This window comes from Mirounga leonina, unplaced genomic scaffold (assembly GCF_011800145.1).
Source record: "Mirounga leonina isolate KUSES-001 unplaced genomic scaffold, KU_Mleo_1.0 Mir_204, whole genome shotgun sequence".
Taxonomy (NCBI): Eukaryota; Metazoa; Chordata; class Mammalia; order Carnivora; family Phocidae; genus Mirounga; species Mirounga leonina.
Genome location: NW_023270513.1, coordinates 16,987,111 through 17,011,912, shown reverse-complemented (window position 1 = coordinate 17,011,912; position 24,802 = coordinate 16,987,111). Strand labels below are relative to the sequence as shown.

General features: G+C 38.6%; 1 protein-coding gene and 1 non-coding gene across 2 annotated transcripts in view; one reads left to right on the top strand and one right to left on the bottom strand.

Moving 5' to 3' along the window:
- The window catches only part of DACH2 (dachshund family transcription factor 2), a 373,931-nt gene that overhangs the window by 283,474 nt on the left and 65,655 nt on the right, over positions 1-24,802 (bottom strand). The gene's annotated exons all lie outside the window — the stretch shown is intronic.
- LOC118026112 lies at positions 17,701-17,804 on the top strand. Its single transcript, XR_004683473.1, has one exon. It is a non-coding gene; the product is annotated as a U6 spliceosomal RNA (small nuclear RNA).

Sequence of the window (24,802 nt, the reverse complement as noted above, 5' to 3'; positions counted from 1 at the left end):
ATAGTGGCGAGAGTGGGCATCCTTGACGTGTTCCTGATCTTAAGGGAAAGGCTCTCAGCTTTTCCCCACTGAGGATGATAGTCACTGTGGGTTTTTCATAGATGGATTTTATGAATTTGAGGAATGTTCCCTCTATCCCTATACTCTGAAGAATTTTAATCAGGAAAGGATGTTGTATTTTGTCAAATGCTTTTTCTGCATCAACTGAGAGCACCATATGGTCCTTCTCCCTCCTATTATTAATGTGTTCTATCATATTGATTGATTTGCGAATGTTGAACCACCCTTGCACCCCAGGGATAAATCCCACTTGGTCGTGCTGGATGATCCTTTTAATGTATTGTTGGACCCTATTAGCTAGGATTTTGTTGAGGATTTTGGAATCCATATTCATCAGGGATATTGGTCTGAAATTCTCCTTTTTGATGGGGTCTTTGCCTGGTTTGGGGATTAAGGTAATGCTGGCCTCATAGAATGAGTTTGGAAGTTTACCTTCTGTTTCTATTTTTTGAAACAGCTTCAGTAGAATAGGTATTATTTCTTCTTTGAATGTTTGGTAGAATTCCCCAGGGAATCCATCAGGCCCTGGACTGTTGTTTTTTGGGAGGTTTTTGATCACTGCTTCAATCTCGTTACTGGTTATTGGCCTATTCAGGTTGTCAATTTCTTCCTGTTTCAGTCTTGGCAGCTTATAGGTGTCCAAGAAGGCCTCCATTTCATCCAGATTGCTAAGTTTATTGGCATATAGTTGTTGATAAAAATTTCTAATAATTGTTTCTATTTCCCTGGTGTTAGTCGTGATCTCTCCCCTTTCATTCATAATTTTATTAATTTGGGTCCTTTCTCTATTCTTCTGGATAATTCTGGCCAGTAGTTTATCGATCTTACTAATTCTATCAAAGAATCAACTTCTAGTTTTGTTGATCTGATCTACTATGTTTCTGGTTTCTAATCCATTGATTTCTACTCTAATTTTAATTATTTCTCTTCTAATGTGTAGCTTAGGCAACGTTTGTTGCTTTTTATCTAGATCTTTAAGATGTAGAGTTAGTTGGTGAATTCGGGATTTTTCTATTTTTTTGAGTGAGGCGTGGATGGCTATGTATTTCCCTCTTAGGGCCCCCATTGCAGTATCCCATAGGTTTTGGACCCATGTGTTTTCGTTCTCATTGATTTGCATGAATTGTTTAAGTTCTTCTTTGATTTCTTGGTTGACCCAAACATTCTTGAGCAGAGTGGTCTTTAGCTTCCAAGTGTTTGATTTTCTGCCAAATTTTCTTGTGATTGAGTTCCAGTTTTAGAGCATTGTGGTCTGAGAATATGCAGGGAATAATCCCAATCTTTTTGTATCACTTGAGACCTGATTTGTGACCCAGTATGTGGTCTATTCTGGAGAAAGTTCCATGTGCACTCGAGAAGAAGAAGTATTCTGTTGTTTTAGGATGGAATGTTCTGTAAATATCTATGAGGTCCATCTGGTCCAATGTATCATTCAAAGCTCTTGTTTCCTTGTTGAATTTCTGCTTAGATGATCTGTCCATTGCTGAGAGTGGAGTATTGAGGTCTCCTACAATTAACATATTGTTATCAATATGACTCTTTATTTTGGTTAACAGTTGGCTTATGTAGATGGCTGCTCCCTTTGTTGGGGGCATAGCTATTTACAATTGTTAGATCTTCTTGTTGGATAGACACTTTAAGAATGATATAGTGTCCTTCTGTGTCTCTTGTTACAGACTTTAGTTTAAAATCTAATTTGTCTGATATAAGAATTGCTAACCCAGCTTTCTTTTGAGGTCCGCTGGCAGGGAAGATGGATCTCCATTCCTTCACTTTCAGTCTGGATGTATCTTTAGGTTCAAAATGAGTCTCTTGTAGACAGCATATGGATGGGTCCTGTCTTTTTATCCAATCTGCAACCCTGTGTCGTTTTATGGGAGTGTTTAGGCCATTCACGTTGAGAGTGATTATTGAAAGATATGAATTAATTGTCATCATGTTGCCTGTGAAGACCTTGTTTTTATAGATTGGCCCTGTAAATTTCTGTTGTAGATCACTCTTGGGGTCTTTCTCCTTTTATAGAACTCCCCTTAATATTTCTTGCAGGGCTGGCTTAGTGGTCACATATTCTTTCAGTTTCTGCCAGTCATGGAAGCTCTGCATTTCTCCATCCATTCTAAATGAAAGCCTTGCTGGATAAAGTATTCTTGGCTGCATGTTCTTCTCATTTAGTACCCTGAATATGTCTTGCCAGGCCTTTCTGGCTTGCCAGGTCTCTGTGGATAGGTCTGACATTATTCTGATGTTCCTCCCTCTGGATGTAAGGAATCTCTTCCCCCTAACTGCCCTTAAGATGGTTTCCTTGGTTCTAAGATTTGCAGGTTTTACTATTACATGCCAGGGTGTTGGCCTGTTTTCCTTGATCTTAGGAGGGGTCCTCTCTGCCTCTAGGACTTGAATGTTTGTTTCATTCCCCACATTAGTGAAGTTCTAAGCTACATTCCCCACATTAGTGAAGTTCTAAGCTACAATTTGCTCAAATACATCTTCTAGTCCTCTCTCTCTCTCTCTCCATTCCCTCCGGGATTCCATTTATTCTGACATTGGAATGTTCCATGGTGTCACTTATTTGTCTGATTCTATTTTCATGGATTCTGAGTTGTTTTTCCCTGGCCTCCTCTTTTCCCTTTTTATCTATTATATTGTCTTCCAGGTCACTTATTCTCTCTTCTGCCTCACTTACCCTAGCTGTTACATTATCTATATTGGATTGGATCTCATTGATTGATAGCATTTTTAAATTCTGCCAATTCACCTTTTATTTTTGCCCTTAGAGACTCTATGTTGCCATTAATTGATTTCTCCATTCTAGCCACTGTCTTCACAATTGCTAGCCTGAATTCCATCTCCGACATCTTGGTTATATCTGCATCCATTTGTAAATCTGCAGCATAAGTCATAATCTCTGAGTCTTTTCTATTTTGGGGGCTCCTCCTCCTAGTCATTCTGTTGATGGGTGTTTGAGGGAATGTATAGAGTCCAAATTATTGACCAGAACCCAAGCAAGATGCACCTGTTTTCTTGGGACTTTAGGGTTGCTGACCTCTTGTTTTCCCAGCCTGTCTTCTGCAGGAGGGACCTGCCACACTGTTACTCAGGCAACCCTGTTTGGGCGGAGTTGCCCTGTGCCCCTGTGGCGAGGGATGGGCTCAGTGGGAATCAGTCTTTGGGGCTTTTGTTCTCTGGCGCCTATCCCTGGCGGCTTTCCGCGTCTCTTCCGCGAGTCAGAGCAGAAGAGACCGTTTTCAACCCTCTGCCTCAGAGCAGAGAGACCTCAGTCTGTTCTTCAGTGAGCTCTCCAGGCCACACTGTCTCCGTTTCTGTCCGTACTGCTATAACTGCAGCGTCCTGGGTTGTGCGCCCCTCCGCAGCGCTCCCAGTCCTGCCTCCAGGTCGGGGCATGTCTCTGCCCTTTGTGCTTCTAAAACCGCCAGCTGCTCCCAGTTCGTGCGTGCACGAATCCACCGCTTGGGGTTTCCACCCCCGGGGATTGCAGTTCACCAGTGCGACCCCGGTGCACCAGGTTTCCGTCTGGGAGGCTGCAGTTTTCGTGCACACGACCATTGCTCTGGTTTCTGTCTGAGGGGCCTGTGGTTCGCGTGCACGCGGCCCCGCCAGTCTGGTTTTCCACCCTGGGGGCTGCCCTAAAGTTCTTTCCCGACGCTACCAGTCTGCGAGTCTGCCCCATCTGAAGCGCGCGAGTCTGTCACTCACCGGCGGTGTAGGATCCCCACGGCCGGGCTCCCTCCCGCTGCCATTTATCCTCCGATATCTGCCCGCAGAATCACGGCTCCCCACTTTGTACCTCAAAATCAATAGCCTGTGATATTCTGTTTGTAGAGATCCAGATCTTCTTATATCTCAGGCTGGTTTCGTGGGTGCTCAGAGTGGTCTGGTAGATATCCAGCTCAATTCCAGGGACCAGTTGAAATAGGGTCCCCTACTCTTCCGCCATCTTTCCCCCCCTCTCCCGGATATTACCCTTTGTTACAATATAGTGCCTTTCTTCAATTCTTGTTATAGGCTTTCATTTAAAGTATAGTCTGTCTGATATAAATATTGCTACTCTGGCTTTCTTTTGACATGCATTTGCATGATAAATGTTTCTCCATCCTCTCACTTTCAATCTAAAGGTGTTTTTAGGTCTAAAATGAATCTCTTACTCTTAATCATAGGGAATTGAGGGTTGTGGGAAGGAAGGTGAGTGGGGGGATGGGGTAACTGGGTGATGGCCATTAAGGAGGGCATGTGCTGTAACGAGCACTGGGTATTATATAAGACCGATGAATCACTGAACCTTACCTCTGAATCTAATAATATGCTATATGTTAAATGAATTTAAATAAATTTTAAAATAAAAACTAAAAGATGTGATAGGTTTTAAATAAATTTTCTTTTTTTATTATATTATGTTAATCACCATACATTACATCAATACTTTTGATGTAGTGTTCCATGATTCATTGTTTGCGTATAACACCCAGTGCTCCATGCAGTATGTGTCCTCTTTAATACCCATCACCAGGCTAACATATCCTCCCACCCCCTTCCCCTCTAGAACATTCAATTTGTTTCTCAGAGTCCATAGTCTCTCATGGTTCGTCTCCCCCTCCGATTTTCCCCGCTTCATTCTTCCCTTCCTGCTATCTTCTTCTTCTTTTTTTTACATATAATGTATTATTTGTTTCAGAGGTACAGGTCTGTGATTCAACAGTCTTACACAATTCACAGCACTCACATAGCACATACCCTCCCAAATGTCTATCACCCAGCCACCTCATCCCTCCCACCCCCCACCACTCCAGCAACCCTCACTTTCCTGTGATTAAGAATTCCTCATATCAGTGAGGTCATATGATATATGTCTTTCTCTGATTGACTTATTTTGCTCAGCATAATACCCTCCAGTTCCATCCACGTCATTGCAAATGGCAATATTCCATTCCTTTTGATGGCTGCATAATATTCCATTGTGTGTGTATATATATATATACCACTTCTTCTTTATCCATTCATCTATCGAGGGACATCTTGGCTCCTTCCATTGTTTGGCTATTGTGGACATTGCTGCTATAAACATCGGGGTGCACGTACCATTTGGATCCCTACATTTCTATATTTGGGGTAAATATCAGTAGTGCAATTGCTATATCTTATGGTAGCTCTATTTTCAACTTTTTGAGGAACCTCCATATGGTTTTCCAGAGTGGCTGCACCAGCTTGCATTCCCACCAACAGTGTAGGAGGGTTCCCCTTTCTCCGCATCCTCACCAACATCTGTCATTTCCTGACTTGTTAATTTTAGCCATTCTGACTGGGGTGAGGTGGTGTCTCATGGAGGTTTTGATTTGGATTTCCCTGATGCCCAGCAATGTTGAGCACTTTTTCATGTTTCTGTTGGCAATGTAGATGTCTTCTTTGGAAAAATGTCTCTTCATGTCTTCTGCCCATTTCTTGACTGGATCATTTGTTCCTTGGGTGTTGAGTTTAATAAGTTCTTTATAGATTTTGGATACTAGCCCTTTATCTGATATGTCATTTGCAAATATCTTCTCCCATTCTGTCGGTTGTCTTTTGGTTATGTGACTGTTTCTTCTGTTCTGCAAAAGCTTTTTATCTTGATGAAGTCCCAATGGTTCATTTTTGCCCTTGCTTCCCTTGCCTTTGGCGATGTTCTAGGAAGAAGTTAGTGCAGCTGAGGTGGAAGAGGTTGTTGCCTGTGTTCTCCTTTAGGATTTTGATGGACTCCTCTCCCACATTTAGGTCTTTCAACAATTTGGAGTCTATTTTTGTGTGTGGTGTAAGGAAATGGTCCAGTTTCATTCTTCTGCATGTGGCAGTCCAATTTTCCCAACACCATTTGTTGAAGAGACTGTCTTTTTTCCATTGGACATTTTTCCTGCTTTGTCGAGATTAGTTGACCATAGAGTTGAGGGCCCATTTCTGGGCTCTCTATTCTGTTCCATTGATCTATGTGTCTGTTTTTGTGCCAGTACCATACTGTCTTGATGATGACAGCTTTGTAATAGAGCTTGAAGTCTGGAATTGTGATGCCGCCAGCTTTGCTTTTCTTTTTCAACATTCCTCTGGCTATTCGGGGTCTTTTTTGTTTCCAGACAAATTTTAGGCTTATTTGTTCCATTTCTTTGAAAAAAGTGGATGGGAATTTGATGGGGATTGCATTGAATGTTTAGATTGCTCTAGGTAGTACTGACATCTTCTCAATATTTGTTCTTCCAATCCATGAGCATGGAGAGTTTTTCCATTTCTTTGTGTCTTCCTCAATTTCTTTCATGAGTATTTTATAGTTTTCTGAGTACAGATTCTTTGCCAACTTTGGTTAGATTTATCCTAGGTATCTTATGGTTTTGGGTGCAATTGTCAATGGGATTGACTCCTTAATTTCTCTTTCTTCTGTCTTGTTGTTAGTGTATACGAATGCCACTGATTTCTATGCATTGATTTTATATCTTGCCACTTGACTGAATTCCTGTATGAGTTTTAGCAGTTTTGGGGTGGAGTCTTTTGAGTTTTCCACATAAAGTATCATATCTGCAAAGAGTGAGAGTTTGACTTCTTTGCTGATTTGGATGCCTTTTGTTTCCTTTTCTTGTCTGATTACTGTGGCTAGGACTTCTAGTACTATGTTGAATAGCAGTGGTGATAGTGGACATCCGTGTTGTGTTCCTGACCTTAGGGGGAAAGCTCTCAGTTTTTCCCCATTGAGATTGATATTAGCTATGGGATTTTCATAGATGGCTTTTATGATATTGAGGTATGTACCCTCTATCCCTATACTCTGAAGAGTATCAAGAAAGGATGCTGTACTTTGTCAAATGCTTTTTCTGCATCTATTGAGAGGATCATAGGGTTCTTATTCTTTCTTTTATTAATGCATTGTATCACATTGATTGATTTGTGGAGGATGAACCAACCTTCCAGCCCAGGGATAAATCCCACCTGGTTGTGGTGAATAATCCTTTTAATGTACTGTTGGATCCTATTGGCTAGTATTTTGTGAGAATCTTTGCATCTTATTCATCAAGGATCTTGGTTTGTAATTCTCCTTTTGTTGGGGTCTTTGGCTGGTTTTGGGATCAAGGTAATGGTGGCCTCATAAAACGAATTTGGAAGTTTTCCTTCCATTTCTATTTTTTTGGAAGAGTTTCAGAAGAATAGGTATTAATTCTTCTTTACATGTTGGTAGAATTCCCTTGGGAAGCCATTTGGCCCTGGGCTCTTGTTTGTTGGGAGATTTTTGATGACTGCTTCAATTTCCTTAGGGGTTATAGGTCTGTTCAGGTTTTCTATTTCTTCCTGGTTCAGTTTTGGTAGTTGATACATCTCTAGGAATGCATCCATTTCTTCCAGATTATCTAATTTGATGGCATATAGCTGCTCATAATATGTTCTTATATTTGTTTGTATTTCTTTGGTGTTAGTTGTGATCTCTCCTCTTTCATTCATGATTTTATTTATTTGGGTCGTTTCTCTTTTCTTTTTGACAACTCTGGCCAGGGGTTTATCAATCTTGTTAATTCTTTCAAAGAACCAGCTCCTAGTTTTGTTGATCCGTTCTACTGTTCTTTTGGTTTCTATTTCATTGATTTCTCCTCTGATCTTTATTATTTCTCGTCTCCTGCTGGGTTTAGGCTTTATTTGCTGTTCTTTCTCCAGCTACTTTAGCTGTAGGGTTAGGTTGTGTACTTGAGACCTTTCTTGTTTCTTGAGAAAGGCTTGTATTGCTATATACTTTCCTTTTAGGACTGCTTTTGGTGCATCTCAAAGATTTTGAACAGGTGTGTTTTCATTTTCATTGGTTTCCATGAATTTTTTAAATACTTCTTTCATTTCCTGGTTGACCCATTCATTCTTTAGTAGTATGCTCTTTAGCTTCCATGTATTTGAGTTCTTTCTGACTTTCCTCTTGTGATTGAGTTCTAGTTTCAAAGCATTGTGGTCTGAAAATATGCACGGAATGATCCCAATCTTTTGGTAGCAGTTGAGACATGATTTTTGACCTAGGATGTGATCTATTCTGGAGAATGTCCCTTGCGTACTAGAGAAGAATGTGTATTCTGTTTCTTTGGGATGGAATGTTCTGAATATATCTCTGAAGTCCATTAGGTCCAGTGTGTCATTTAAAGTCTTTATTTCCTTGTTGATCTTTTGCTCAGATGATCTGTCCATTTCAGTGAGGGGGGTGTTATAGTCCACCACTATTATTGTATTGCTGTCACTGTGTTTCTTTGCTTTTGTTATTAATTGGCTTATATAACTGGCTGCTCCCATGTTAGGGGCATAGATATTTACAATTGCTAGATCTTCTTGTTGGATAGAACCTTTAAGTATGATTTGGTGTCCTTCTTCATCTTGTATTATAGTCTTTGGTTTAAAATCTAATTTGTTTGATATAAGGATTGACACCCCAGCTTTCTTTTGGTGTCCATTAGCATGGTAAATGGTTTTCCACCCCCTCACTTTCAATCTGGGGGTGTCTTTGGGTCTAAAATGAGTCTCTTGCCGACAGCATATTGATGCGTCTTGTTTTTTATCCAATCTGATACCCTGTGTCTTTTGATTGGGCATTTAGCCCATTTACATTCAGGGTAACTATTGAAAGATATGAATTTTGTACCATTGCATTGCCTGTAAGGTGACTGCTACTGTGTATTGTCTGTGTTCCTTTCTGGTCTCTGTTACTTTTCGGCTCTCTCTTTGCTTAGAGGACCCCTTTCAATATATCTTGTAGGATTGGTTTCATGTTTGCACATTCCTTTAGTTTTTGTTTGTCCTGGAAGCTTTTTCTCTACCTTTCTATTTTCAATGACAGCCTACCTGGATATAGTACTCTTGGCTGCATAATTTTCCCATTTATTGCTCTGAATATATCATGCCAGTCCTTTCTGGCCTGCCAGGTCTCTGTGGATAGGTCTGTTGCCAATCTAATGTTTCTACCTTTGTAGGTTATAGATCTCTTATCCTGAGCTGCTTTCAGGATTTTCTCTTTGTCTCTGAGACTCGTAAGTTTTATTATTAGATGTCAGGTTGTTGACCTATTTTTATTGGTTTTGAGGGGGGTTCTCTGTGCCTTCTGGATTTTGATGCCTGTTTCCTTCCCCAAATTAGGGAAGTTCTCTGCTATAATTTGCTCCAATATACCTTCTGCCCCTCTCTCTCTTTCTTCTTCTTCTGGGATCCCAATTATTCTAGTATGGTTTTGTCTTATGGTATCACTTATCTCTCGAATTCTGCCCTCTTGATCCAGTAGTTGTTTATGTCTCCTTTTCTCAGCTTCTTTATTTTCCAACATTTGGTCTTCTATATAACTAATTCTCTCTTCTGTCTCATTTATTCTAGCAGTAACAGCCTCCATTTTTTATTGCACCTCATTAATAGCCTTTTTGATTTTGACTTGGTTAGATTTTAGTTCTTTTATTTCTCTAGAAAGGGTTCCTCTAATATCTTCCATGCTTTTTTCAAGCCCAGTTAGTATCTTTAGAATCGTCATTCTGAACTCTAGTTCTGACATCTTACTAATGTCTGTATTGATTAGGTCCCTGGCAGTCGGTACTACCTCTTGTTCTTTTTTTGAGGTGATTTTTTCCATCTTGTCATTTTGTCCAGAGGAGAATAGGTGAATGAGAGAACAAAATGCTAACAGGGTAACAACATCCCCAGAAAAATATACACTAAACAAATCAGAAGAGACCTGAAACCGGGGCAGAAGAAAGGGAAAGAAAGAAAGAAAAAAGAACGAAAAAAGCAAAAGAAAAAGATATAAAAACAAATTAAAAAAAAAACAGAATATGATCAAATATGATCAAGCTGGTGCATAGATCAGTGCCACACACTAGATTTTTGGTATATTTTGGTCTGTTAGAAGAAAGTTCCTCCCAAAATTTTAAGGAAAGAAAAACTTATATATGTACAAAAATAAGTGTTAATATGATGAAGGGATGGAATATGACTGTAAAGATGTAAATTATAAAAGATTTTATAAAAGGAATTTATAAGATAAGAAGTTGGTTGAAAAAAGAAAGAAGAGGTTTTTAAAAAAGAAAAGGAGAGAATGTGATCAGGCAGGATACTAGAACAAAGCCATATACTAGAGATTTAGGGTATATTTTGGTCTGTTAGAAGAAAGAACAACATATATATACCAAAAATAAGGTTAACTACTATGAAGGGATAGAATATGACTCTAAAAATGAAAAATAAAAAAAGATTTTTTAAAAAGGGATTGATAAGATGTTCGTTGAAAAAGGGAAAAAGAAAAATTCAAAAAAAAATAAGAAAGAATAAGTTAAAAAAATTAACTTTGAAAGACTGAAGAATTATGGGAAAAAAGCCATGAATTCTATGTGCGGTATTCCCCTAGTGCTGGAGTTCTGCCTTTCTCATTGATCGGTAAACTTGGTCTTGGCTGGGTATTTTGGTGATCTTCTGGGGGAGAGGCCTGTTGCCGTGGTTCCCAAATGTCTTTGTCAGAGGCGGAATTGCCCCACCCTTGCCAGGTCCGGGCTAAGTAATCTGCTGGGGTTTGCTCTTGGGAACTTTTGTTCCCTTCAAGCTTTCCGTACAGATTTGGAGGACGACAGTGAAAATGTGGCCTCCCAATCTCCACTACGGAGGAGCCGAGAACTTGGGGCTCCACTCCTCATTGAGCCCCCAGAGAAAAGCAATCACTCCCGTCTCCCTGTCTCCGGCCACACTCCATGCTCACCCGGCCTGTGACCGAGCATTTCTATCTCTGGCACTCAACCCCATGTGGAGTCTCCAAACCCAACAGATTTCTGCATTGCACACCCGCCCTGCTCTTCCTGGAGAGGATGGGGAGTATCCCCGGATATGCCACTTGTTGGGTCCTTCCTGGAAGACCAGTGGCCTGACTATGCCACGGATTACGGTTTATGGCAACCCCAAGCTGAGAGCCCATTCCTCAGCTCCCTCTCTGCAATGGGCTTCCCCGGTCTGATACCTGGGAGCTCTGCCGCACTCAGGCACCCCCGGTCTTTCTGTGACCCTGAGAGTCCTGAGACCACACTGTCCCAGCAAGGGTTCCACCCCTGCTTAGGCACTGGAGTGATGTCCCTCAGCAGAGCCAACTTCTAAAAGTTCTGATTTTGTGCTCCTGTGCTCTATCACTTGCCAGTAGTGGCTGATGGAGGCCCCCTCCCCCGCCATCTATCTTCCCAAATATCGCCTCGGATTCACTTCTCCGCATGTCCTACCTTCCAGAAAGTGGTCGATTTTCTGTTCAGAGAGTTGCTGCTATTCTTTTCTTTGATCTCCTCTTGAGTTCATAGGTGTTCAGAATGGTTTGATCCCTATCTAGCTGAATTCCTGGGACCAGACGAAATTTAGGTCTCTTACTCCTCTGCCATCGTGCCCTTGGGCCTCAATAAATGTTTTCTTATCAGAAAAAAGTTAATAAAAATAAAAACTAAAATGTGTCTCTTGTAGGCAGCATATAGATGTATCTTGTTGTTGTTGTTGTTGTTGTTGTTATACATTGTGACACACTATGTCTTTGGTTTGGAACATTTACTTCATTCACATTCAGAGTTATTATCAATAGATACATATTTATTGCCATTTTATTACTTGTTTTGTCATTGTTTCCAGAGATTTTTCTCTGTTCTTTTCCTTTCTTTCTCACTTTTGTTCTCTCCTTTCCACTCAGAGTTCCCTTTAATATTTCCTGCAGGGCTGGTTTAGTGGTCATGAACTTTAGTTTTTATGTGTCTGGGACACTCTTTGTCTCTCCTTCTCTTCTGAATTACTACCTTCCTGGATAAAGTATTCTTGGCTTCTTATTTTTTCCATTCAGCACATTGAATATATCATGCCACTCTCTTCTGGCTTGCCAAGTTTTTGTTGAGAAATCTGCAGCTAACCTTATGGGTCTTCCCTTGTAAGTTAAGGACTTCTTTTTTTCTTCTTGCTTTGAAGAATTTTTTCTTTATAACTATATTTTGCAAATTTAATTACAATATGTCTTGGTGTTGGCCAGTTTTTGTTTATTTTGATGGGAGGTTTTTTTTTTTTTTTTTTGTGCCTCCTGGATTGGATATTTTTTCCCCCCATATTAGGGAAGTTTTCAGGTATTATTCCTCTAATAAGTTTTCTGCCCTTTCTTCTCACTTTCTCCTCTGGTACTCCTATATTATAAATGTTATTAGATTTGATGGAGTAACTGATTTCCTTAAATCTATTTTCATGTTCCATAATTCTCTTCTTTGTTCAGCTTCATTATTTTCTATTATTTTATCTTCTACATCACATATTCATTCTTCTGCTTCTTTCAACCCTGTGCTCATTGCATTGAGCTTGTTGACTATCTCTGTTATTGCATTTTTCATTTCTGACTGATTCTTTTTTAAGTCTTTTATCTCTGTAGTAAGGGCCTCTCTGAAGTCTTCCATTCTTTACTCAATCCCAGTGAGTATCCTTATGATTGTTGCTTTAATTTCTCAAGCATGTTACCTATATCTATTTAACTTAGATCTTGGGCTGTAAGATCATTTCTTGTTCTTTCATTTGCGATGACTTCTTGGCATTTTGTCTAAGTGTCTGCCCTCTTTGTGTTAGAAAAGCCCATTATGTTTCCCGTTCCTGAGAGTAATGGCTTTATGAAGAAGAGATCACATAGTGTCCAGGGCCTCCAGCTTCAGTGTGTCTCTGCTGTGTGTTGTGTGTGTTCTGCTGTTGTTTTCTTGCTGTTCTATTCTTCAGGCCAGTTATATGCAGGGGTTCTCCTTGCCTGCAGTGTGCAGTGTTTGGTCTTTGGCCAGAATGTGGTTAGTTTCGACTAGGTGAGCTCTAGTCAGGTTGTGAAATGAGAACTAAAACAACTTTCACTAAAACTGAATCCCTACAGAAATATCTGGTCAGGAGATGTGGTGTGGACAGCAATTTCTGTGTAGAGGCCCACTGCACTGGTACTGAGGCAAGCTTGACTGAGAAAGGCAGTCCAGCCAGAACACAGGACTGTGGGACTTGGTGTAAGCAAGTAAGGCAGCCAGTGTGGGTGCTGCATTGGTTCTGGAAGATGGTTCTTTGCTTATGCTGATGGATGGGGAAGGGAAGTGGCACCAGCCAGCTCCCCCAGAGAAGCATCTCCCTGCATGCTGCCTCTCTAGGGTACACTCTGAGAAGAGTGAATAATCTCCTCCCTGTGTGTCCCAGTTATCTTTCAGATCTCTGTTTCTACACTATCTGTCTCTGTGTTGTTTGACTGCCTTTTTGCCAGGAGCAGAACAGTGCCCTCTGGCCTCTATTCCAGACAAGGCTGCTGACTTTTAAAACTCCAGGCTTTACAGACATAGTGTGGGTGGGGGTTTGTTCTGGTCTTCTGGAGGAGGGGACTACTGTGCTGGGATTGATGCAAGCTTGACCAAGAAGGGTAATTACACCAGAGCACAGAGGGGTGGGACTTGGTGTAAGCAGGTTAGACAGCCAGTATCAATGCTGAGCTGCTTCCAGCAGGTGGCTCTTGTTTATGCTGAGAATGGGGGAGGGAAATGGCAGGAGTCATCTCCTTTGTCCCCAGAGAAGCTCCTTTCAGGGAAGCACCAGGGAAGCATTCAAAAGAGAGCAAACAATGTGTGCCCCAGGCATTCTTCAGATCTCTGTTTCCATGCTGTCTGCCCCTGGGTTGTGGGTCTGCCTTGTCTCCAGGAGTAAGGTAGTGCCCTCCGGGCTCTATCCCAGCCAAGCCATCTATTTTGTTGTGGTTGCAAGAATTCAAAAAAATCAGTCCCTCTCATTTTCCCAGCTAATGGCTTCAAGGAAATATTCTCTTTGTGTGTTCCCCTGTGTGCTCCTTTATCTCTCACCCTTCTCTGCAACCATGGCTTCTGCCACACTGTAGCACCTGTGATCTGTTTCTCCCCTAAACCACATTACCACACTTCCTAACTTCTTTGATGTGGCTTCTTCTCTCCCTTTTGTTGTGGAGTTTGTTCTGTCAGTCTTCAGGTTGATTTCTGTGATATTTAGAATTATTTGAGAGTTATTTAGTTGTCCTCCAAGGATGAAGTGAACCTAAGGTCTTCCTACTCTGTCTTCATCTTAGCTCCCCCATGATCATTTTAACTGATGAAGAAAAAGCATAAGTACAACATCCATTCATGATAAAAACCCTCACCAAAGTAGGCTTAGAGGGAACATACCTCAACATAATAAAGCCCATATATGAAAAACTGATAGCTAACATCATACTCGATAGTGAAAAACTGAGAGCTTTTCCCCTAAGATCAGGAAAACGACAGAAATGTCTACTCTCATCACTATTGTTCAACAGTTACTGGAAGTACTAGCCACGGGAATTAGACAAGAAAAATAAATAAAAGGCATTCAATTTAGTAAGAAAAAAACTATACTGTCACTATTTGTAGATAACATGATACTTATTGTATGTTGTAAACCCAAAAGCCTCCATCAAAATACCATAGAAGTGATAAACGAATTCAGTTAAGTCACTAGATATAAAATCAATGTACAGAAATCTGTTTCATTTCTTACAATAATGAAGCAGCAGAAAGAGAAAGTAAGAAAATAATTCTATTTAGAATTGCACCAAAAAGATTATAATACCTAGGAAAAACTTACCCAAGGAAGTGAAAGAGCTATATCTGAAAAATATAAAACTTTGTTGAAAGAAATTGAAGATGACACAAAGAAATGAAAGAAATTCCAGGTTCATCAATTGGGAGAACCAAGACTGTTAAAATATCCCTACTATCTAAAGTGATCCAAAGGAAAAAAAAAATAAAGTGATCCAAAGATTTAATGCATTCTTTATCAAAATCCAACATTTCTGAGAGAACAAGAACAAAGAATCTTAAAATTTGTATGAAACCACAAAAGGCCCCAAATAGCCAAAGCAATCTTGAAAAAGAAAATGAAAATTGGAGGTATCACAATTCCAGATCTTAAGTTACGCTACAAAGCTGTTGTCATCAAATATTGTGGTCCTAGCACAAAAATACACATATAGATCAATGGAGCAGAACAGAGACCCCAGAAATAAACTCATGCTTATACTGTCAATTAATCTATGAAAAAAGAAATAAGAATATGCAATGGAAAAATGACAGTCTCTGCAACAAACTATGTTGGGAAAACAAGACAGCCACATGCAAAAGAATGAAACTGGACCACTTTCTTATACCATATACAAAAATCAATTCAAAATTGATTAAAGATATAAATGTGAGACCCGAAACCATGAAATTCTTAGTAGAAAACTTTACCAATAATCTCTTTGACATCAGCCATAGGCACATTTTCCCTAGAATATGTCTACTTTGGCAAATGAAAGAAAAGCAAAAATAAGCTACTGGGATATACCAAAACAAAAAGCATTTGTACAGCAAAGGAAACAATCAATAAAACAACAAGACAACCCTCCAATTGGGAGAAGACACTTGCAAATGACATATCCAATAAGAGGTTAAGATCCAAAATATATAATGGACTTATAACACTGAACACCAAAAAACCACAAACAATCCAATTAAAAATTGGGCATTATACATGAGTAGATATTTTTCATAGAGGACATACAGATGGCCAACAGACACATGAAAAGATGATTGTCATCACTCATCATCAGGGAAATACAGATCAAAACCACAATGAGATACCACATCATACCTGTCAGAATGGCTAAAATCAAAAATACAAGAAATAACACCAGGTGTTATATGGAAGTGTCAAATCACTATATTGTACACCTGAAACTAATATTACACTGTATGCTAACTGGAATTTAAATAAAAACTTAAATAAATAAATAAATAAATAAATAAATAAATAAATAAATAAATAAATAAAAAGAAATAACAAGTGTTTTCAAGCATGTAGAGAAAAAGAAACCCTCATGCACTGTTCGTGGGAATGCAAGATGATGCAACCACAGTGGAAAACAATATAGACATTCCTCAAAACACTTAAAAGAGAATTAACATGTGATCCAGTGATTCCACTACTGGGTATTTACTCAAATAATATGTAAACACTAATTTGAAAAGATATATGCACCCCTATGTTTATTGTAACATCATTTACAATAGCCAAGATATGGAAGCAACCCAAGTGTCCATCCATATATGAATGAATAAAAAAAATGGTGTATATATATAATGGAATACCAATAAGCCATAAGAAATGAAATCTTGCCATTTGCAACAACATGGATGGATCTAGAGGATACAATGCTAAGCCAAATAAGTCAGTCAGAGAAAGAAAAATACCATATGATTTAATTTATATGTGCAATTTAAAAAACAAAATAAATGAACAAAGAAAAAAACAAAAATCCCCAGACTGTGAAGTATAGAAAACAAACTGGTAGTTGCCAGAGTGGAGGTGGGGGGGATGGGTGGGTGAAATAAGTGAAGTGATTAAGAGGACACTTATGATGAGGACTGACTAATGCATAGAATGGTTGAATCATTATATTGTGCACCTGAAATTAATATAACACTGTATATTAGTTATACTGGAATTTGAATTTTAAAAAAAGTAACAAATACAGAAGACATGAACAGACATTTTTCCAAAGAAGACATCCAAATGGCCAACAGACATATGAAAAAGTGCTCAACATAACTCGGCATCAGGGAAATCCAAATCAAAACCTCAATGAGATATCACCTCACACCAGTCAGAATGGCTAAAATTAACAAGTCAGGAAACAACAGATGTTGGTGGGGATGCAGAGAAAGGGGAACCCTCCTACACTGTTGGTGGGAATGCAAGCTGGTGCAGCCACTCTGGAAAACAGTATGGAGGTTCCTCAAAAAGTTGAAAATAGAGCTACCATAAGATATAGCAATTGCACTACTGGGTATTTACCCCAAAGATATAAATGTAGGGATCTAAAGGGGTACGTGCACCCCGATGTTTATAGCAGCAATGTCCACAATAGCCAAATTGTGGAAAGAGCCAAGATGTCCATTGACAGATGAATGGATAAAGAAGAAGTGGTATATATATACAATGGAATATTATGCAGCCATCAAAAGGAATGAAATATTGCCATTTGCAATGACGTGGATGGAACTGGAGAGTGTTATGCTGAGCAAAATAAGTCAAACAGAGAAAGACATGTATCATATGACCTCACTGATATGAGGAATTCTTAATCTCAGTAAACAAACTGAGGGTTGCTGGAGTGGGAGGGATGGGGTGGCTAGACATTGGGGAGGGTATGTGCTATGGTGAGCACTGTGAATTGTGCAAGACTGTTGAATCACAGATCTGTACCTTTGAAACAAATAATACATTATTATGTTAAAAAAAGAAGAAGAAGAAGTTAGCAGGGGGGGAAGAATGAAGGGGGGGAATCGGAGGGGGAGATGAACCATGAGAGACTATGGACTCTGAAAAACAAACTGAGCGTTCTAGACGGGAGGGGGGTGGGAGGATGGGTTAGCCTGGTGATGGGTATTAAAGAAGGCACGTTCTGCATGGAGCACTGGATGTTATATGCAAATAATGAATCATGGAACACTACATCAAAAACTAATGATGTAATGTATGGTGATTAACATAACATAATAATAAAAAAAAGCGACAATTTAACCAAAAAAAAAAGTAACAAATACATGTATATACATATATGGATTTTTGCTTCATTAGCACATACACTAAAATTAAAACAATACAGAGAAAATTACCATGACCCCTGGATAAGGGTAAAAATGCAAATTTGTGAAGCATTCCATGTTTTAGGTGATGATTGCATGATGATGTGAATGTACCTAATACTACTGAACTGTATACTAAAATGGTTTAAAATGGTAAATTTTATGCTATGTATATTTTGTTACTACAAAAGAGAACATATTTGTTCAAGTCAGTGATCTCCTATAATCAAAACTGATAACAAAGTTATAAAAAAGAAGAGACTATTAGTTTCTAGTATACTGCCAAATTTGTGGCTCTTTTTCTTCTGTAGTTGCTTAAATAAAGTATTTAAGTTTCAGTTCAAACATGTTAAGCAAAGTTAATTTACATTTTTTTTTAAACACACGAATGAAGTATATAATTTAAAATGGTACAACAATGACGGAAGGGAAGAAACGGGATGCTCCCTGAGAACATGATGGGAAACACACATTGAATTAAGGGGACCTCTGAGACAGAGGGAGGGAGAGTCAAGAAGAGTGACCCAGGGGGGCCTGACTTAGGAAGGCCCTGAGGCAGGAAGAGCTCACTGGAGGGACGTGTGCAGCCTGTAGGCCAGGCTGAAGACGAGGTCAGCATGGCTCTGAGCTCGGAGGGAAAGCGTGGATGGGCTTCCAGCAGGGGAGGGGTGGAATCAGATGTATGCTGGTGGGGAGAATGGAAGGGAAGCTGGTGGGACCTAGCATTTGGGGCTCTACAATTTTTCAGTGTGGTGAGGCCTCCTCTCTCGGATTTCCTTGCAGTTCATCTCTCTGACTTGGCCCCTCACATTTTGAAATGTGTTTGACTATAACAACAGAGTCAACAAGAACATATGCAATAAGATATACAACATCTGCACTGTAAGTTTAATTTATAGAAACAGTCACAGAAAAGAGTTACATTCACAAAAGAAAGTTGAAAAGAATACTCATACGTTGTCAATTCACTTTTGATTTGCAAATCAACAATAACAGTAATTGACAGAAGTACAGCCTAATTTTGGATGATTTGGATGGCTCTGCAGCAGTTAACACCAAAAAATAGAAAAGAGAGGAATAGAGTAAATTAACATTAACAGCATTGATAGAAAAACCTGGCCAAGTTCAAATATATAACAAAAACCAAGTTTACCTTAAGATAGCTTCCAGATTGGTAAGGAAATTGAATTCACTAAATGTATTTTGAAATATGCATTTGAGAAAATCAGAAGATGTTTAGGAAGATATACTTTAAGCATTTTCACTCAGGATATTAATTTTATTTTTTATTTTATTTAAGATTTTATTTATTTAACAGAGAGAGACACAATGAGAGAGGGAACACAAGCAGGGGGAGTGGGAGAGAGAGAAGCAGGCTTCCTGCTGGGCAGAGAGCCTGATGTGGGACTCGATCCCAGGACCCTGGGATCATGACCTGAGCTGAAGGCAGATGCTTAACAACTGAGCCACCCAGGTGCCCCGAGGATATTAATTTTAAAAAGTGGTTATTTCTATGGAATTTCATTCTCTCTACATGGTTTGTTTGGTTCACTGTAGCTATAAGGCTTGTATCCTTGCTGCTTTTTGGAAAGCTGTTTCTGCCTGTGTGGAAAACCAGCAACACACTTCAAAATTAAAGCAAATGAATACATTTTTGTTTAGATGGAAAATTCAGGAGGGGAACTTCCTATTCATTTTTCTTTAGAAATAGAATAAATGGGAAATTAGCCTCAAACTAAAATCTATTTTGGCCTAAATTTAATCTCTAGTGCTAACTTCTGTGTAGCAGCTAATGAAAATTCAAATGTATTCTGTGTTTGTTCAAAAGGTATCAAACTGCCATTAGAAGAATATTAAACTTCAATAACAAATCACGTTCCTGAAACGTAATTGACTTCCTGAAGATCACTGCCATTTGTGACTTTTAAGTACCTGGTCTTCCCTCGGATATGCCATATAAATGCAAGAGAATGACATATACAATCAATTCTCCACTCTCTGGATAGTATTTATCCAATACTACTATGCTACGTTGCCACAGAAAGCTACTACAATGATCCTGTGATGTTTTTTTCAACATTATGACATTTTGCATTCTAAACACTTAGATATGACTTAAATAAAGACTGAAAAATCCAACAATACATATAGAAATGTTGGTTGTTTAAAAAATCTGCATTTTTAAGACGATTAGCATATTTATGATACTCAAAATTTAAATTATAACATCAAGAAAGACCTCAGAAAACTGCAAAGATAGTGGTTGTCTAGCCCAAATAATGATGTAAAGAATACTGTATGAGATCAGAAAGGCTAGATATTAAAACTGGGTTTACCTATATCTAGTTATAAGCCTATCTGAGTCACTTGACCTCTCAGAATCAATTTTCTTATCTTTAAAATGTGTTTCAAGGAAGCAAACAAGATGCCCTTTGTAGGTGAATAGATAAGTAAAATATGGTATATTAAACAATAGAATATTATTCAATGCTAAAAAGAAATGAGCCATCATGTCATGAAAAGACATGAAGAAACCTTAAATGCATATTACAAAGTGAAAGAAGCCAAACTGAGAAGGATATATATAGTATGATTCCAATTAAATGGCATTTTGGAAATCATAAAGCAATGGAAAAAATAAAATGATCAATGGTTGCCAGGGATGGGTGTGTGGGGGGAGATAAATAGAGCACAGCATTTTGGAGGCAATGAAAACACTCTGTATGTATTATAATGATGGATATATGTCATTATGTATTTGCCAAATTCATAAAATGTACAAAACTAAGAGTGAACCCGAAAGTAAACTATGGACTTTGGGTGATAATGATGTATCAATGTAGTTCATCGTTGGTAATAAATGTACCATTCTGTTAAATGATATTGATAATAGGAAAGGCTATGCATATGGGTAAGTATGAGATATAAAGGAAATCTATTCACTTTCATCTTAATTTTATTGTAAAGCTAAATCTGCTCTAAAAATATTGCCTTTAAAAAATGACGTTCAGGGAACTCTACCAAATATTTAAAGAAGAAATAATACCCATTCTTCTAAAGCTGTTTCAAAAAATATAAATGGAAGGAAAACTTCCAAAATCATTTTATGAGGCCAGCATTACCTTGATCCCAAAACCAAAGACCCCACCAAAAAAGAGAACTACAGACCAATAACCCCAATGAACATGAATGCAAAAATTCTCACCAAAATAGTAGCCAGTAGGATCCAACAGTACATTAAAAGGATTATTCACCATGACCACGTGGGATTTATTCCTGGGCTACAAGGGTGGCTCAACGTCCACAAATCAATCAACGTGATACATCACATTAATAAAAGAAAGGACAAGAACCATATGATCTTCTCAATAGATACAGAAAAAGCATTTGACAAAATACCGCATCCTTTCTTGATTAAAACTCTTCAAAGTGTAGGGAGAGAGGGAACATAAATCAATATCATAAAAGCTATCTACAAAGAGCCCACAGTGAATATCATTCTCAATAGGGAAAAACTGAGAGCATTTCCCCTAAGGTCAGGAACATGACAAGGATGTCTACTCTCACCACTGTTGGTCAGCATAGTATTGGAAATCCTAGCCTCAGCAATCAGACAACAAAAAGAAATAAAAGGCATCCAAATTGGCAAAGAAGAAGTCAAACCTTTACTCTTAGCAGATGGCATAATACTCTATGTGGAAAACCCAAAAGATTCCACCCAAAAACTGCTAGATCTCATAAAGGAATTCAGCAAAGTTGCAGGATATAAAATCAATGCATATAAATCAGTTGCATTTCTATACACTAACAATGAGAAGGAAGAAAGAGAAATTAAGGAATCAATCCCATTTACAATTGCACCAAAACCATAAGATACCTAAGAATAAACCTAACTAAAGAGGTAAAGTATCTGTAGTATGAAAACTACAGAACACTTCTGAAAGAAATTGAGGAAGACATAAATAAATGAAAACACATTCCATGCTCATGGATTGGAAACAAATATTGTTAAAATGTCTGTGCTACCCAGAGCAATCTACACTTTCAATGCAATCCCTATCAAAATACCATCACCATTTTTTACAGAGGGAATAAATAATCTTAAATTTATATGGAACCAGAAAAGACCTCAAATAGCCAGAGGAATGTTGAAAAAGAAAACCAAAGCTGGTGACATCACAATTCTGTACTTCAAGCTATATTACAAAGCTGTAATCATCAAGATAGTATAGTACTGGCACAGAAACAGACACATAGATCAATGGAACAGAATAGAAAACCCAGAAATGGACCCTCAACTCTACGGTCAACTAATCTTTGACAAAGCAAGGAAGAATATCCAATGGAAAGAAGACAGTCTCTTCAACAAATGGTGTTGGGAAAATTGGACAGCCATATGCAGAAGAATGAAACTGGACCATTCTCTTACACCATAGACAAAGATAAACTCAAAATGGATGAAAGACCTAAATGCGAGACAGGACTCCATCAAAATCCACAGGCAGCAACTTCTTTAACCTTAGCCACAGCAACTTCTTGTTAGACACTTCTCCAAAGGCAACAAAAACAAAGGCAAAAATGAACTATTGGGACTTAATCAATATAAAATGTTTTGCACAGCAAAGGAAACAGCCAAACCAAAAGACAAACTACAGAATGGGAGAAGATATTTGCCAATGTCTTATCAGATAAAGGGCTAGTATCCAAGATCTATAAAGAACTTATCAAACTCAACACCCAAAAAACAAAAAATCCAATCAAGAAATGGGCAGAAAACATGAATGGACATTTCTCCAAAGACATATAAATAGCCAACAGACACATGAAAAAAACACTCTGCATCACTTGGCATCAGGGAAATACAAATCACAACCACAGTGAGGTACCACCTCACACCACTCAGAATGGCTAAAATTAACAAGTCAGGAAACAACAAATGTTACCAAAGAGGTAGGGAAAGGGGAACCCTCTTACACTGTTCGTGGGAATGCAAGCTGGTACAGCCACTCTGGAAAACAGTATGGACGTTCTTCAAAAAATTAAATACAGCTACCCTATGACCAAGCAATTGCACTATGGGGTACCCAGAGGATACAAATGTAGTGATCCAAAGTGACACCTGCACCAATGTTTATAGCAGCAATGTCCACAATAGCCAAACTGTGGAAAGAGCCCAGATGTCCAACAGATGAATGGATAAAGAAGATGTGGTATATATGTATATACCATATGGCTAAGAATTCTTCTACATCCTATGCAGCTTTTCTTTTTCTTTCTTTCTTCTTTCTTTCTTTGTTTCTTTTCTTTCTTTTGTAGAAAAAATTTATTATACTTATATACAATCAACAAAAATGGGAAATAACTCAAATATTTAATACAAAGTTATGATACATTCATATGATGAAATATTGTGTAGCAATTAAAATAATCTTCTTAAAGAACCTTAATGGAGGGTACAATTTTGACAAGGTTATTTAATTTAATTTAATTTTATTTTATTTTATTATTTTTTGTTTCAAGTTATTATTTAAATTCCAGTTAGTTAACATATAGTGTAATATTAGTTTCAGGAATAGAATTTAGTGATTCACCAGTTACATTATATGCATATAATGGAATATTACACAACCATCCGAAAAGAAATCTTACCATTTGCAATGACATGGATAGAAATAGAGTGTATTATGCTAAATGAAATTAGTCAGCCAGAGAAAGACATTTATCATATTATTTCACTCATATGTGGAATATAAGAAACAATGCAGAGGATCATAGGGGAAGGGAGGGAAAAATAAAACAAGACAAAATCATAGAGGGAGACAAACCATAAGACTCTCTTAACTATAGGAAACAAACTGAGGGTTGCTGGAGGGAAGATGGGTGGGGTGATGGGCATTAAGGAGGACACGTGATGTAATGGGCACTGGGTGTTATATTCAACTAACAAAACTGAACCCTACCAATGAAACTAATGATAATTATATGTTAACTAATAGAATTTAAGTAAAATAAAAAATTTAAAAATGAGGTTCAATCCAATGTTAACTTTCAATGAGTCTATATGGAATACATTACTTCCAAGATAACAATTTATTGACTTGTCATTTATTGATTTTACACGTAAATCCTGTCTCCTTTACCTAGTCTGCAAGCTCCTTACTGGGAGAAACTGAATTATTCTTACCTTTGCATTTCTTGATCCCAGACACTGTACTGGGTTCATGGTGGTGTCCAGTGAATGACTGGAGAATAACCAAATGGGTACTGTGAAGGGACACGACCAGGAGGAAGAAAAATGGCTACTTGCCCAACACTAACAGTTGTGTGTGATTCTCTAGTAACAGGTGTATTCTGCAGTCTCTCCACAATCACGTTCTGCCTGACCTTCCTCCAAGATGTAATAACAAATGTGAGTAGAGGGCAAAGACAGAGATGGTTGTCAAACACTGAAAGTGGCAATAATTCTGCCTTTATTTTACTCATTCACTGTCTAATGATGCCATTCTTTATGATCAGCTTATGCTTATGCCTACTGAAGCACTATATGTCAAGCATCTGTTCCAGAATGTGTTACATTGAACATAATTATAGAATTTTGTGACAGAACTTATCTTATTCTAAATTTAAAGAATACATGAGACCAGGGGGAAAAGATAGGGGGGAGTAGGGGACCCTATTCCAACCAGTCCCTGCAATTGAGCTAGATATCTACCAGACCACTCTGAACACCCATGAAATCAACACGAGATGTAAGAAGATAGATCTGGATCTCTACAAACAGAAGATCGCAGGTGGTTGGTTTCGAGGTTTGAAACGGGGAGCCCTGATTCCACGAGCAGATATTGGAGGATAAATGGCAGTGGGAGGGAGCCTGGCCATGGGGATCCTACACCACTGGTGAGCAATAACCTCCCACGCTGGGGATGGTAGTGGTGGGGAAAGGACTTTAGATGGAAACTGGAGCGGCAGGGCTACCTGTGCAAACTGGGGGCAGCTGGCGGTTTTACAAGCACAAAGGGCAGAGACATGCCCCTGAGATGGAGGTGAGGACTGTGAACACTGCTGAGGGGTGCACAACCCAG